Raw genomic sequence first — 17,233 nt, 5'->3', positions numbered from 1 at the left:
AGATCAAAACCACAAATAACAGTGTTATGCTGGTTAGGACTGAGCAAGGGGAACACTCCTCCTTTGCTAGTGGGAGTACAAACTTGTATGTCCACTTTGGAAATCAATATTGTCATTTCTCAGAAAATTGGGAATCCATCTACCTGAAGACTCATCTATACTATTCTTAGGCATATACACAAAGGATGTTCAATTATACCACAAGGACACTCACTCAACTATGTTCATAGCAGCTTTATTTGTAATAGCCAAAAACTGGGAACAACGTGTATGTTCCTCAACCAAGGAATGGATAAAGAAAATGTGGTACATTTACACAATGGAGTATTACTCAGAGGGGGGGGGGGAAAAAAAACAATGACATCAGGAAAACTGAAAGCGAATGAATGTAAGATATTCCTGTTCTTTCAGACTTCCATATAACTTTTAGAATTGACTTACTACTTCACAAACAAACAAACAAAACAACCACCAATAACAACTGTGTGTGAAGATAAGGATTAGGCAGAATTAATGGATCAATTTGGGAGAAAATGTCAGGAAACCAATTTTTTTATGTTCCTTGAACAAAAGGTCTCTTCACTTATTCATATTTTCCAACTTTTTGGTTATGAGTTGCTGGTCTCACAATACAGATTTTGTTTGTCTTTTTGTTAAGTATATTCCCAACACTCTATTTTATTAAAAATAAGAATTACTTAATCATCATACTTCAAAAGTATGTCTCTCAGGACTGCTGAATCACTCTCTCTGGAAATATCTAATACATTAAACTTATAAGCTATTTTAATAGCACATTTCAAAAATTATACAGGGATTCTAAATGTGGCAGTATAAAAAAGAGAGAGAAAGAGAAAGCAGATAATATCTAACAAAACCAGGCTATTAATGTATTCAGGTGGCTGTGTAAGTTGCTCTCACTTTCAGTATAGAAAAGACATTGTTCAGACAGGATACTGAAACTTGAAATGCACTCATCCCTGAAGCAAGGGACTCATTCAGCCTAGGTACTCTGAAGCCAAGACCTCTAGTTAAATTTATGCTTAGTCATGACCAGGGATTTCAAAGATAAAATCGAGAAGCAGTCACACAGCTCCACTTTTGGCCTATATCCAGAGACTGAGCATTCTGATTGGCTCTCCTCTTCTCCCTCAAGACTGCAGTGTCTTCTTTCCCATTCCCTCTCTTCTTATTCCTCTTCCTTCTTCCATCTTTCTCTGTCTACCCTTCATTCTTTTCAACCTATCAAGACACAGGGTCTTGCTCTGTGTACTCCAGGGTGGCCTCAAACAATCCTGCTCAGCTCGCCTTGCCTCTGGCCTTTGCTTGCCTTTTGCTGGCTTCTCTTCTGGCTTCCCTTTGCAAAGTCTTCTGTGCAGGCTTTGCTTTGACTTTATTTCATGTTCTTCATGTCCAGATCTGTTCTCTTCCTGAAGGCTTCTGCTTAGTCAAGGTTTATTCCACTGCTGTCCTCTTCCTTCATCTCCTTTACAAAGGACTTTTACACTGGAGGCCATTGATGCTACACCTGCTTCCCTCCACTGATAAGCAACAATTTCTGTTTATGTGAAAGTCCTTTTAAAAAAGACTTTTTGAAAATTAATGTGAGCTCTCATGCATGCCTGTGTGTACAAGTGCATGAAGGTACCCACAGAGGTCAGAAAAGGAACTGCATTTCCGGGAGTTACAGAGGCCTGTGAGTTGCCTGATATGGGTGCTGGCAACAAAATCTAGGTCTTCTGCAAGAGCAGTAAGCATTCTTAAGTGCTAAGGCATCTTTTTTATGTTTTGTGATTTTTGATCACCTTTTTCTGTCAAGAGATTAAAGTAATTCTTTATTTTATAATATATTTGCTCTAATGTCCAACTTATACATGCCACTTCTTAAAGAAATCAGCATCAGGGCTAACGAGATGGCTCAGCATGTAAGAGCACTAGTTGCTCTTTTATAGGACCTGGGTTCGTGTTCCAGCACCCACATGAAAATTCACAATTGTTTGTAGCTCTAGTCCCAGAAGATCTAATGCCCTCTTCTGGCTTCCATGGGTATCAGTCATGCATGGACTACACAGACATGTATGCAGGTAAAACATCCATACACACATAATTTTTAAAATTAATTAAAAAAGAGCATCACGGCCACCTTTGCCCTCTTCTGTGCTTGCAAACATCGTAAAAAGCATCTTGATTTTCAGTGCTTCAGCAGTCAGGTGCCCACTGAGCCGAGACTTTCTTTCTGCTACTTTTCCACTTTCTCCTTGATCTTGCCAGCTCCCTTTCCCTGTCTTTGCTCTGACACAACTGGCCATCTTGGACTACTTTTCTCCTACTTCCAGTCTCTCCACCTTAAAGGATGGACAATTCAAAATTTCAAGCTCCCTTAACCTAGAGACAGGAGAGAAGTCCTAGTCCCTACTCCAGATGGCTTGACAGATTTAGATGACCCCTCCTAGAGGGTACTGCCCTACATGTGTAGTGGGGGGGGGAGGGTGGTCGGAGTGCATGTGAGGGTGGGAGAGAGGGAAAAGAGGAAGGGAGGGAACTGGGATCAATATGTAAAATAAAAATAAATTAATAAAAAATCTTATAATTAGGCTTCATTACTGTACATTAAATAAAATATGTGGCCAACATACCTTTCTTGTTTTCTGACATCTCAAAGCACCACCGAGTTCCTCTGAGAAATTTCCTTTACCTCTGAGGTCCAGCAACTTTACCATGTTCTTTCAATATTTAGATTTACTCTATCTTTTGTCTCAACCAAGTTTAATATCTAAAGATTGGTTTAATTTCACTAGTTTGGGGTTTTTGTTGTGTCATTAACTCCATATATATGTATGATGGACATATTATACTTACTTCTTTGGATGTAAAAACTTCCAAGATAATATAAAAAGGGGGAAAATTAAATGATGCTACCCATTAATCCACCTTTCATGGATCACTGGCCACAAGGCCCTGTTCTTTATCAGTCTCAAATATATTCTGCTAGGAAAGAGTATTTGGCACATATAATTTTATTCTATCATGAAAAGAAGCAGTAAGTGTGGATACTTTAGTTATACAGCTTACCTCTTCCACAGCTGTATCACAACAACATTTATCTGGAAGTTTCCTGAACACAAAGGAAGAAAGACTTCGGGAACAGTACCTTACTGTATCTAGGCAACACACAGTATGGTTCTGTGCCCTATTGATTTCTATTAGAATTAGAATTCAGTCATGTGATGGTTGTTATGGTAGCATATATTAACACACTTGAGTTATCAAATCAAATAGACTTTTAGTGAAAGATGCCAATTTGTAAGATAAATGTAAAAATGAAGACTAGTCTTCTTAACTAGATTAATCAGTAGAGATTTTCCATAAACTGAGTGATCTACACTTAAAGGTCCAAGGATTTCCAAGGGTTTGAATATATATATATATATATATATATATATATATATATATGTTTGAATATATATATATATAGATTTTTAAAGTATATGATATATATATATCATATACTTTAAAAATCCTCTAAGAACTATTAGGAAATATATGTTAAAATCAATAGAATTCCTTATCCCCTTTTCTATGCATAATAATGGGTTAATGTAAGGTGCCACTTCTATAGATGAATCTTTGTTGAATCTTGGTTAACCCCTTTTGAGGCTTCCCTGGGTGATAAAGAGATGGCAAATACCTTGGCAAGTCAAGCCATTTCTATCCTTGTGCCTTCCACAGGACAGTCAAGCTGCCCGTGAGGGGTCCTTACAACTTTACATCTCGGGTTTGTCACATGTAGGTCAGCGCGAGGCACGCTAGCTGCCATGCTGTGTGTGGTCAGGTCACTTGGGACACTGCCCTGATTTACTCTGAAGTGCGTGCCCCACTAACTCCTCCCGGGTATCTGATTCTTCCTGTGTTCCTTCTATTGTGTTTTATTTTCTTTTGGCAGCTGTGCTTCTGAGACTATGAATTTGCTGGGTTTTGCTTCTATAGATTTATAATTTCTAGTTTTCCGATTAAGTTTAACTGAATCTAAATTAAATTATAATTTAAACCTTTTCCCTAGTTATGTATACAAAGTCCCATCTCATTCTCTTTCATATGGACAATTTAGTGTCCCCAGCACCACACACTAAAACTGTCCATCCATTTTCCCATTGATTTACAATACACCAATTTTATTATAAAACAAGTTTCCACATAGAAATGAGTCTATTTATCAATTCTTTATCTTTTCCACTGGTAATTTTGTATACTCTTACACCATACATGGCTTTAATTACTTTCATTTTTATATTAAGTCATGATACAAAGGCAGAAAAAATAGATCCTTGACAAAGGGTGCAAAGCCCTTAAGGGTACATTTATAATTTTTGAGGACACCTCTTACCTAAGTTCAAAATTATAATGTCAAAATTAATTTAAACCACCAAAACAAAAATAAAAACATAATAGTATTTTATTCTACTAAGATGTTAATAGTAAGGACAAAATCCCCCAGATCTGTTAAGGATTCAATTTTAAGAACACTAGAAAATATTAGCACTTTTTTCCCAATGGTAAATCTTTTTTATATAAATTTTATTTTTTGAGGTCTCACAAAAGCCAGGCTGACCCTGAATTTGCTATGTAACTGAGAATGATCTGGAACTCCTGATCCTTCTGCCCGCACCTGCCAGCTGCTGGGATCACAGGCCTGAGTGACCCAGCTTGGTTTATGTTGTATGGAGAATGAACCCAGGGCTTTCTGCAATGTAAGCAAGAACTCTGCCCACTGAGCCCTATTTCTACTCACTTCAAAACCATTTCCTTAAGGATTATGTACACTTTATTTATATTTAATGCCATTCAATGAAAGTTTATAACTTTTCAAAAAAAGCTCTATTTTTTTAATCCAAGTCAATTATATTGTGTTGCTATACAAATTGTATCTTTTAAAATTACAATTTTTAGCACCTCCCTTGTCCTCAATCTGTGGTTTTCCCTTTTATGGTTTTAGTTACCCAAAAATAAACACACCTTAAGTTTTCAATTGTATGCTCTGATGCCATGCATCGGTATGAATTCTTCCTAAGCAACAGCATATGCACCCTGCAGATCCTGTCTGCCTGCTAGCCAGACATACCCTGCTCATTAGATTCATTCACTGCTTTTTGACAGATTCAAGTAGCCCTTCTTTTAAATAATTATGGTCCCCAAAACTTAGGAACACAGCAATGCTAGGAATTGTAATTTGCCAAAGCTGTAGAATACTTCCTATGAGTGAAAAAGTCCAAGTTCCTCATTGGAAAGGAAACAGAGCTGTATGCTAAGAATGCTGATGCATAATGCAAGGACAAATCTTCAGAAGAAAGCCATGCCTGTTTTGCTGCTGTGCCTAAGCACTGCCAACTGCAGAAGTTATAGTATGTGAGTTCTTGGCTAAGAAAAGACAGCAGCTGTGGGGGAAGAAGATGGACAAGATGTATTCTGGGTGAGAAGTGCCAGAAAGCACTGAGCCCAATGAAGATTTGAGCAAGTATCTCATCAAAGGAGCAACAGCAAAACACTGACTGAAAATAAGGGATGGTTTCTAGACTCACAGGCAAGTTTGGATCAAAAACATGGAAATTCCAGAGGGAAGCCACTGTAGACATTTAAGCCACTGTAGACATTTCTGCCACACCTGTGCAGAGTTAAGAAGTTGGTTCTACGGGAATGGGACAAAAGCCAAAGCAAATGCTCCAGCCGGGACAAACACAGGCTCTTCCTGAAAGAAGATGCATGTGACAATGCAGGCATAAACCCATGCAAGGGCACAGGGCAGAGGAATCCCAGAAGCATGTGGTAGTGCTGTGGTAGAGAGCAAGGCAGGCATCGTGTGCAAAGAACCCATGCACTCACAAAAGCAAAACAGGTACAGAGACAAGGAGGGGCCATATTCATATCACTTTTGTTATTTCAATTTATCATTAACTATATTTTAAACAATCTTTTACCATTCCTAATAAAGTAAAAAGCATGGTTATTCCTAGGATTGAGCACTATATGCTATATGCAGCTTCAGACTGACATCTACTGGAAGATGAAACATACTCCCCACCAATGAGATCCAATGTCATGCCTTCACTATGAAAGAAACCTGGCAGGGGCCACCTTAACCAAGAGACCAAATTTCACTCTACCCATAATAAGTCATATCGATACAAATTTACCCGGATCTGATGTGATATAATCCTGAGAAAACATTAGACAAATCCCAATTGAGATCCATTCTACAAAATACATGATCACTACTCTTCAAAAATCTCAAGTCCCCAAAGGCAATAAGGAGGAAAGGAAAAAAAGAGAGAAAGAGTACACAACAGAACATGCTGAAGAGATGGACACTGGAAGTAATGTGAGACCCTGAAAAGGATCCTTCCTAGAAGGGCACTGTTGGGAAACAAAAGCAATCAGAAGCAGTTTCAGAAACGTTGCATCCCATTCAATCACAGTTCTGATAAATAGCATGGCTGTGGGTGCTGTGTCCCACTATTCCACGCTGTCTGGCTGTTGCCACTGGTCTACGGCAGAGCAGCTGCTGTTCTACTATTTACTTTCTGACAACCAAACTCACCAGTTCATGCTAAAAATGTACTTGGGAAATTCTGAAAGGTTTTTGTTTTGTTTTGTTTTTTTTAATTTCTGTAGTTTGTTGTATTTCATCATAGACAATTTATACCATATGCTCACAACAGTATTTTATTTTCTTCTCATTTCCACATCTTTTCTTGTAGTCTCCTCCCCTCAACCTGACTCGTTTCTGACAGACCCTTTTGTACAGGACTGAATAAAAATGGTGGTATCTGACACATTTTCTTTATCTATTTATGCCCACAACTCATTTTAATTTCATCAGGATTATGGGCAAATAAGGTCCTTTGGATTTGTCTATTTCTACCACAGGGACAGTGATACCATTTTGTTTTAGTTTTCAATGCTGAAATGTTAATCTAGGAAGCACAGAAGAATATATAACACAAGAGGAAAGAAGTAACCCAAGACAAGGAGTACAATATGATACTGTTATTAAAGCAGAAAAAAACTATTGTAATAACCCATCCATACCTCATTTTCTCCTGGCATGTTGGAAAAGCTGTCACTAGAAACGTCCAACTAAAGAGTCACATTAAAAACCCTCTTCTCAGCACCAAATGTAGCCTTGTGAATAGTTCTTCCCCCAAAACATTCAGTTAAGTGACTGGAGTCAACTCCCAAGCTTCAGGTGTTTCTTGATTTTCTTTGGGTGCTAGAGCACTCAAAGGCCTGTTGTTCAAAGTCACCCATTAACCAAGCCTGGTTCTAATACAGTTTTACTAATAATAAATGAATGCAGTAAACCTGAATTGGATTTAACTCTTGTGAATTTTGGAGGCTATTTATCATAGCAGTAATTAATACCAAAACCCCAAAATAAAGCCACAATATCTTCCCAGAGTTGCTGATATAAGCAAATGAATGGCAACTACTGAAGTAGCCAGAGATAATCAGAATGAAGACAGAAAGAAAGGCAGCTGTGATGTGCAGTCACAGAACATGTTTTAAGACCCTGCTTCCCAGTTAATAAATGGTAACACTGTGAAAAGATGCTGCTAAAATCTTTTGAAAACAAAGCCCAATGAAGCACAGATCCCCTACTGTCTGTCTGCATGAGCAAGGTCTTATGAAATAATGGGCAGGAAGAACCTTCCAGAAGTCAGAATTAGTCCCAGAAAACAGCAAGCAAACAATATAGTTCCTCTTACAAGACAGAACTGGACCCTGATCAAGGATATTTCATCATGCTTCTTGCCACCCATATTCTATGCATTATCTGGTTTTAATCTCACAAGCCGCTCCAGCTCCAGGAGATTAAATACAAACTTGTAATTTGACAACTGGCCCCAATGCAATGAATTATGGATCCTACACATAAAATCATGTTGGAGAAAATAAACCTGAAGAGTCTACTGTAAAGATCACTAAGTTGGCAGTCAGGAAGCCCTGCACCTCTTCCAACTCCCATCAGTGAGAACAAAACAGATAAATCAAGGCTTCTTGGGACTTCAGCTCCTTCATTGTAAAATGTGTAAGAATGATACCTTTTAGTTCTTGAATTCTAATTTAAAATCACTGATATCACAGAGCCAAAGAACTCTACAAAATAAACATATAAAACATGGGAACCACAGTACAGCAACTACTTGATTTGAGTTCCCAGAAAACCCAACTGGGCACTTAAAACAAACAAAAACATTGGTAAGAAATCATGTGAGCAATCTGACATTGCTTTTCTGAATTGTGTTTTGACTCATCACAGTATAGCAACAAATGTAACTCTTGCATCTGCCCTCAGAAACCTCTCATGCCCTCAGTTCAGATCCTCAAGACATGCCCCAGTCCCCCACCTTGGGTGGATATTCACTGCCCAGGTGCAGGTCAGAACAGCTGCAGACTGCACCAGTTAGAGGAACAGGTGCAGGCCACATCAGTCAGAAAAACAGATCACACCAGCCAGAAAAACAGATAGGCAAACTCAGGTAGAAACTCCCTGCTGGACCAGAGAACACAATGAACAACCTCCTCCACTCTCTCAGTGCCCCTGCCCCCCAATTATCCCCAATCTCCACTTCCCTCCTCATCACAGTATCCTGCCCCCATGGGCAGAGGACCCTGCTGAACCAAAGGCCATACTAGCCACCAGAAGTTCAGCCTCCAATTCTAACACAGATGGTCTGATGAACCAGAGACCATGCAAGCTGCCAGAAATCCATGCCACAAGGGCCAGAAGACCAAAGAGGAAACAGAAACCAAGGAGCAAAATAACCATCCAACAAAGACAAATTCAGATTGGCACCTAGATCTATAATCACCCCAAACCCAGTGTAAGAACATAATCAACAATAGGCCTAACACAGGTATCTATAGAATATTTCACCCAAACACAATATATATATATATATAAATATATATATATATATTTATATATATATATATATATATATATATATATATCTTCTTCTCAGCACCTCATGGAACATTTTCCAAAAATTACCATGTACTTAGTCATAAAGCAAGGCTCAACAGATAAAAGAAAGTTGAAATACCCAACTGTACTCTATCAGGCCATCATGGATTAAAGCTAGAAATCAACAACAGAAGGCCTATAAATTCATTGAAACTTAACAGCTCTCTATTGAATGACTACTGGGTTAAGGCCAAAATAAATAAATAAATTAAAGACTTGCTAAACTTCAATGTAAATGAATGCACAACACACTCAAACTTATGGGACACAAATGAAAGTGGTGCCCAGAGGAAAAGTCATAGCACTAAGTGTCGACATAAAGAAAATGGAGAGATCTTATACTAGTAACTTAACAGCATACCCGAAAGCTCTAGAACAAGAAGAAGCAAACATACCTAAGAGGAATAGACAGCAGGAAATAAACTGAAGGCTGAAATCAATAAAATGGAAACAAAAAGAACATTAGAAAGTATCAATGAAACAGAGTTGGTTCTTTAAGAAAATCAACAGGATAAACAAACTAAAAGATAAAGAAAGAATATCCAAATTAACAAAAAATCAGAAACAAAAGGGAGGTACATAACAGACACCACACCAAGGAAATCAAAAGAATCATTAGGTCATACTTTAAAAAACCTGTATTGCACAAAATTGGAAAATTTAAAAGAAATGAACTATTTTCTCAATAGATACCACTTACCAACATTAAATCATGATCAGATAAACAATTTAAGTAGTCCTAGCTCTGAAGTAGTCATTTAAAGTCTCCCAACCAAAAAAAAAAAAAAAAAAAAAAAAAAAAAAAAAAAGCCCAGGACCAAATAGTTTTAATGCAGAATTCCAACAGAATTCAAAGAAGAGCTAATGCCAATGCTCCTCAAATTATTCCACACAATAGAAACAGAAGAAACAAATTCATTTTGAGGCCACAGTCACCCTGAAACCCAGACTACAAAAGATTCAATAAAGAAAGAGAATTACAGATCAATTTCCCTCATGGACATCAATGCAAAATTGATCAATAAAATACTCACAAACTGAATCCAAGAACACATCAAAAAGATAGTCCATTATGATCAAGCAGGCTTCATCCCAGAGATGCAGGGATGGTTCAACATATGGAAAACTGTCAATGTAATCCACCATATAAACAAACTGAAAGAAAAAAAAGCACATGATCATCTCTTTAGATTCTGACAAAGCCTTTGACAAAATACAATACCCCTTCATGATAAAGTCTTGGAGAGACAGCAATACAAGGGACATACCTAAACATAATAAAGGCAATTCACAGTAGCCTACAGCCAACATCATCTTAAATGCAGAGAAACTCAAACCAATTCCACTAAAATCACGAATAAGACAAGGCTCTTCACTCTCTATCTATTCAATGTATACTCAAAGTTCTAGCTAGAGTAATAAGACAACTAAAGGAGATCAAAGGGGTACAAATTGGAAAGGAAGAAGTCAAAGTATCACTATTTGCAGATGATATGACAGCTGTCCATGGGGGAACAGGACCAGGTGCAGAACTCATCTTCCAGTTTTCATTAGAATCCATCTAGATTTATGCATTAAATTAGTTAACAGTTAAAATAACACTACTTAATAACTAACTGATATTTTGAAAACAAAACAAAAACAAAACCCAGGGTGTAGGTCAAATACAATACATTTATGGACCAAATCTGGCTCTAGGTGTCATACCTGTGAGTCTCTGCCTTACATGTTTTGTTTGCTTCCTAAATCTATTCCTCCCTTGCATGTCAACTGGTCTGGCCCACTTGACCCAAAAAGCAGTGATGGGAGATGCCATTATGTATATTTGTTTCTTATACTAGTTAATGAATAAAGCACTGTTGGCCAATAGGAAAGGAAGATAGGAGGGACTAGGAGACAAGAAGGAAAGAGGAAGGAGTAAGGAGGGAGTCAAGATGGAGAGTCTAGAGAGAACAGAACCGCCATTCCTCCGCTCTCGGTAAGACCACGTGGAAACACATAGAAATGGGTTAATAATTAAGACAGAGCTAGCCGATAAGCAACTAGTAATGGGCCAACAGATTATATCAAATACAGAGTCTCGGTGTGCATTATTTGGGGCTGGCGCGGTGGTGGGACAAGACCAGTGGCGGCAGGCGGAAAAACCCAACACCTCACAAAGCAGTGCTAACATTAGGAGCCAGGATGGAATTAGCATCTCAGGACCAGGGAGTGTTCTTTGCCATGGATTAGTATGGTAGATCACTCAGGAACTCAAGACTGAGGTCTAAATAGCTCTACTCCTTTACTTTGCCAGGCAGTAACCCAATGGAGACTGAATCTTAATCAGGTAAAAGTTTTATGTAAATTTCCATATGACCCTGGTATGTCTCAGGATCACCACTACTAGAGTCCTAACACTGCCCTTAAAATTTAAAGGGTGCCCCAAATTTCTCACCTCATTCATATATACATGAAGGGAACACAAAAGGGTTAGAGTTGTAGTAACTACCTTTCAGCGTGTTCTATCCTGTAAACCACTAAAGTTTCCCAGAAACTTGAAAACATTTTTGAAAGCAATTTTGTGAAAATATTTACAAAAAGGTGACTTTGTTCTAAATCTTCAAATTACAGGCACAATAGTTCAGAGACTGATGACATTAACTCTAGTCCAGTACATTATACTGCTATTAATGCCTCACTATCCTCATTGGCAATGAACATGTACCAGAGTTCAGACCTATTTGATGCAGCATAGGTGCTAATGGCTGCTTCTGACACATGACAGGAAATACTCAGTGAACTGCCAAGATATACTCTGACCAGGAAGAAGGCAAAAGCAGAGCAATTCATTCTGGTTCACTAATGCAGAGAACATGCAATTATTAACCAACACTAATTTTGGAAAGTTTGTAGCAAAGGGATGTACTAGTCAGATATGTGTGGAGAGAAAATCATATGACAGCTAAAACTGGGAAGCAAAGAGAGATCTGTTACCAGGAAAGTAAGTGATTGCCCAATTTAACTAACCAAAAACATTAAAATGCACAACATGACTTAGAATATTGCTTCAAATTTCAACTTAACACTGGAGAACAGTAATGCCAACAACTAACTACCTTATACACATGATTCTGAGTCCTGGAATGACCCTGCAGCACTGAGGCTGTATTACTGCATATGTGGGAAGTTATCAAATGCTTCATAATGATTATGTTAAAGGTCATATTTCTCATACACATAACCTCACTTACTATTATGAGTTAGACATGTACATGAACAGACAATGGACTTCTTCCAGTAAATGCAAACTGGCTGAAATTACTGCTGAAGTTGCCAGGCTGTAAGAGAAAAGAGATCAAATTAATGAGGATGAAGTTGTAAAATCAGTTTATGATACAAATTATACTGGGGTCAAGGCTAATAATCACCAACTCCCACATACCCAAATACACTTTTAAAATATGACTCCTCTCCATTTCTCATACTACCACAAACTCTAAGTCAAGCTGTTTCTTACTTTTCTTTCATTCAAATGTACTTGAAAAATCAGTTTATTTTAGCAAACTCCAATTTGATCATGCCACCAATTACAGAAACCCCTGAGGCCTGGCTCCCCACTGCCAGAGGGAGAGAGACATATCTCCTTGGCAGGGCATTCTTGACTCTCCTAAGTTTGGCCAATACTTCAAATTCAGGAGTTTTCAACCTTAGCTGAGTATCAAAACCAGTGGGGAAGCTTTAAAAGAGAAATATGTTGATAGTCCATGCCCTAGAAACTATGTAACAGTTCTGAGATAAGATTCTGAGACTTGCTGTTTTAGGAAATCTGGGTGACACTTCTGAACTTCCAAGACTGAAACACTTAACTAATTTCCCACCTATTGTTGTACCCAGCATAACCTAACTATTCTGTTCTAGACAGAGGTGAAAGCTTGCCTGCCTATAGCCCTCTATTCAGGCAGACTATCTCCTAGACTATCATTTCCTTCCTAACTCTAGTTGCAGCTCCTCCATTCTTCTGAAACCCAGTGAACCTCTACCACTATCTTTAGAATATGCCATTCTGAGCATCCTAAACCCACCATTAATTTCCTCTGTAAATTATTGTATGGCAATGATACTTTCACTGAGGATGTTTCTTTAACACCTTAATCCCTGTATTTCAGGTCCCTAGGGGAAAGTAAACTTTCTCTAGCATCTTTAATTCACACCCCCTAGCCTCTAGCTTCAATAACAGTATTAGGCGTAAATCAGGTACTCATGGGTGCAACACTTAATGATCACTGAATAAATTAAATTCTCTTAAATTTATGAAGTGATTTTTCTTACAGTCTGACAACCTAAGCTGTCAACCTTGAGGGTTGTTTATGCACACAGTGACATGTTTTTCACTAGAAGCATCATTATACCCATGTAGAAATGATAATCACTTGTTCACAAAACCTGACGTGATGTCAAATATCTATTAATATGTTTTCTCTATAGATAGAATAATTTCCATGTTTATGTATTTTGCATGCATATGTATGTATTATGCTATGTGTACATGAGCAGAAAGGGATAGTAAAAGAGACTATCTCTCTACATCTGCTTTAAAAGGCCCTCCCAAGCAAAGGGAGGGACTATCCTAATCCACCAGAGAGCCAGAGTGCTTCTCCCTCGGTTTAAAGAAATGGTTCTCAACCTTTCTAATGGTGAGGCCCTTTAATACAGTTCCTCATGTGTGGTAGCCCTCAGTCATAAAGTTATGTCACTACTACCTCATAACTGTAATTTTATTACTATTATGAATCATAATGTAAATATCTGATATGCAGGATATCTGATATGAGACCCCCCAAGGGATCATGACCCACAAGTTGAGAACCACTGGTTTAGAGTGTTAGGAGCCTATAGGGTAATGTCGGTGGCACAGTCCCCAAAGCCAAGTTGCACTGGAAAGAGAGTAGCCAGCCCAGAGCTCCAGCTCAGACCATAAAGTCCATGATCCATCTCGAGAGCCTTCAGTCACAGAGGTATAGCTTCTCCACAAAACGACCTAATAGATGGCAGCAGCCTAGAGGGGAGCAGCACTGGTTCTTATGAGTTAAACAGTCCTGCGAGTGCTGGCTGAGACACTAAGTATTTATAACATTGTTTTTGTGGAAAATGCCTTCTGTATTCCAAACAACACATCAGATATCCATTCTGGGATAAAGATTATTTCTGAGGTTGGGACTGACTGTATCTTGTTAACTGCACTATGTTCAGTATTTTCCTAGGTTAAGACAGCAGCTAGGGCAGCGTCACTAGAATAACTAGCTGCCATGAACATGGGTCAGAAGTATCCATGAGAATAAACACCAAAGGGTAAGATGGGAAGAAATCCAAGTACACTCTTAGGTTGCTAAATGAATATTGATGAACATTATTAAAGGCTATATTAAATGTTGTGGGAGACAAAAATTAGGAAAGATCTTTGATTTTTAACCTTAACCTAGGTGGGGCACAGCAGATAGACACTTCACAAAAGAAAGCTATGTGGTAAAACAAAGGAATACAAACAAACATGAGATTCAGGTGGGGGGGGGGGCAGAAGGAGAGAGAGGGAGGGAGAGAGGGGGAGAAGGAACAGGAGAGAGAGAAAGACAGGGAGAGGGACAGACACAGGGAGGAGAGGGAGAGGGAAAAGGAGGAGGAAAGAGAAAGGCAAAGGGAGAGAGAGGTGGGGGGGGGGGGAGAGAGGAGCCAGTGCTTTTAGGTGGAAGCTGAAACTTCAAGGAGGTTTTATGGGGTATGGTAGTTTGAATAAGAATGGCCCCTTCCTCAAGACTCAAGTACTTGAACAATGGGACCCCCTGTAGGACCCAGTACTGTTTGGGGAGGTGTAGGAGGTGTGGGCCTTGCTGGAGGATGTACATCACCAGGAGCAGGCTCTGAGATTTCAAAGCCTTACCATTCCCAGTGTCTTCTCATTCTCTCCCCCTTCTCTCTTCACTCTCCCTTTCTCTATGCTTGTGGTCCAAGATGTAAACCCTCAACTTCCTGCTCCAGCTTCCATACCTGCCTACTGCTTATACCTTGCTGTTATGGACTCCAAACACCTGGAACCATAAGACAAAATTAACTCTTTCTTACACAAGCTGTCTTCATTATTATGTTTTATCACAACACAAAATTAATACACATGAGATTTAAGACATAGAAGCAGCAGCAAGTACGGCTTAACAGAAACCACTACAGACATCAGGAGAGTGCAAGTATCATGAATTTAAGAAATTATTGACCTACCACTTCCCAAGACAGATCTCACATACAGGACAACCACAAGGTACTCTGCGAAATTTGAGAGAGACAAAGTGCAAAAGTGTCGTCACCTTTAGTCTTTTCTCTTATGTCTGTCTTCTAACTTCCAAAACTTTCATATAGGATGATGCATGACATTCATCTTTATCTGAAAGCAAATGTAATGGAAGTGTTAAAATAGAAAGAATTGATAGGTAGCTTACAGAAACTAATTAGATGATTGCACCTGAAAAGTAATAAAAATTATATGAAGCACTATAAAATTGATATCTGTTATACTATGAGTCATTTAAGAATCTAAAATAAAACCCTAAGCCCTGCTCAGAGACTTTAAAAAATGAGATATACAATATTCCTCTTCATTTATTTCACTTCAGAATAATAAAACTTGGAGAAAAAAATGTTATTTAATATTTAAGCCTGGTTTAAAGTGACAGACAATCAGGAAAGAATACCATTGAGGTTGGTCCAGTCAGTGCTACAAATAATACAAGGCTTCTGGAACTTCAATTACTACAAGAAAATGAGGGAAGGCTCTACATTCTGGGAAGAAGATAGAGATGAACAACAGAAGACTGACATGCAGTTAAAGGCAAGGGGCTTTGGGTTGAGATTGTATTTTAAGAAATTAACTGCTAGATTCAGCACACGGGGCTTCAATTTCTTTCTTCAATTCTTCAGTGTCTACCTAAAATAAGTCACAAATGTTTTTAGTCAAAAATCATATTCAAGTTTATAGTTTAAAAGCATGACTATCAGGCTGAAGAACTAGCTCAGTGGGTAAGAAAATATATTGCACACATGAACCTGAATCCTAGCACTCATGTAAAGCACTAGACATGGGCATACAGGTGTGCCTACAACTGCAGCATGATGGAGAACAAAGACAGGTCTGGGGCTGGAGTCAGGAGAAATACCTGGGCTTGTTGGCTACTACAGTAGCTCCAGATTCAATAAGAGACCCCAAAACCCAGCCTTAAAGGAACAAGGTAGAGAATGATGTAGTAGACCACCTGATTACTTCCTCTGGCCTCTACACGTGCTACAGGCACTCACATACACACCCTACATTTACACGCATACAAACATACACTCTCTAAATGAATTTGGTTATTGTATACTTGTACATGGATGAGATACTGTGAGAGGACTCCATAGGCAGGGAATCTCTTTCGTTACTGCAGGAGCCAAGATGAGAAGAATCTGGCACAACTGCAATAGGGTAAAATATTAAAAACTCACTGAAGATATCCTTCAGAGGGGGAAGTAGATTAATGACCCCATCAATCACCCCAGTCTAACAACTGGAACCACCATCAACCTTGCCATACAATGACAAACACAGATGATCTGAGCTGTAATAGTCTGTCTTTCTAATCAGAGGCATTAACTAGAACCTTAAGAAATCTGTTCTAGAAGATTAGAGCCCAATCTGTGACCAAAAGATAGAACACATTACACTCATCTGTCTGAAAGGTCAGCAGCTTCAGAGTGGTCATGGGACTTCTTGCACTGCTCTGAGTTAGTGTTTGTTCATCTCATAAATATTTTATTTATGTGAGGATGGGATTCCACACAAGATTGGTATCTGCCAATGAAAGAAAGGGGGGGGGAAGGGGGGGTAGTGACCTGCCCTGTTCTGTCTCCTCAGGGAAGAAATCTGAGATGGACTCTGTGGTCACTTTTGATCTAAGAAATTTCAGGTAGGCAGTGAAAGAAAATAGGAAGTTTCTATGAATTGGTGGATTTAAAAAAAAAAGAAGTAGAATTAGTATTTATGATTATCATTTAAAATCTTTTCATAGGGCAGATACAAATTTAAAAATTAAGCTATATTTTAAAGTTATTTTGGTTACCTGATATCAAAAGACCAGCTCTGAAAACATGCATAGGAGTAAGATTACTGAGCAAGTTGTATTTAGAAAAATACATACATAATACATA

General features: G+C 38.5%; 1 long non-coding RNA gene across 1 annotated transcript in view; it reads right to left on the bottom strand.

Annotated features, from left to right (window-relative positions):
• The window catches only part of LOC127215880 (uncharacterized), a 56,073-nt gene extending 40,613 nt beyond the window's left edge, over nucleotides 1–15,460 (bottom strand). Inside the window, exons 1-3 of the long non-coding RNA XR_007833989.1 lie at nucleotides 15,361–15,460; nucleotides 12,256–12,342; nucleotides 10,057–10,177 (exon numbers count right to left, since the gene is read on the bottom strand). This is a non-coding gene — a long non-coding RNA (uncharacterized LOC127215880). The remainder of the gene's footprint in view (nucleotides 1–10,056; nucleotides 10,178–12,255; nucleotides 12,343–15,360) is intronic.
• Nucleotides 15,461–17,233: the final 1,773 nt, after the last annotated feature.

Source organism: Phodopus roborovskii, unplaced genomic scaffold, assembly GCF_943737965.1.
Source record: "Phodopus roborovskii unplaced genomic scaffold, PHOROB, whole genome shotgun sequence".
Lineage (NCBI taxonomy): Eukaryota > Metazoa > Chordata > Mammalia > Rodentia > Cricetidae > Phodopus > Phodopus roborovskii.
The sequence above is the reverse complement of the archived record's forward strand: the minus strand, read 5'-3'. Positions and strand labels throughout refer to the sequence as shown.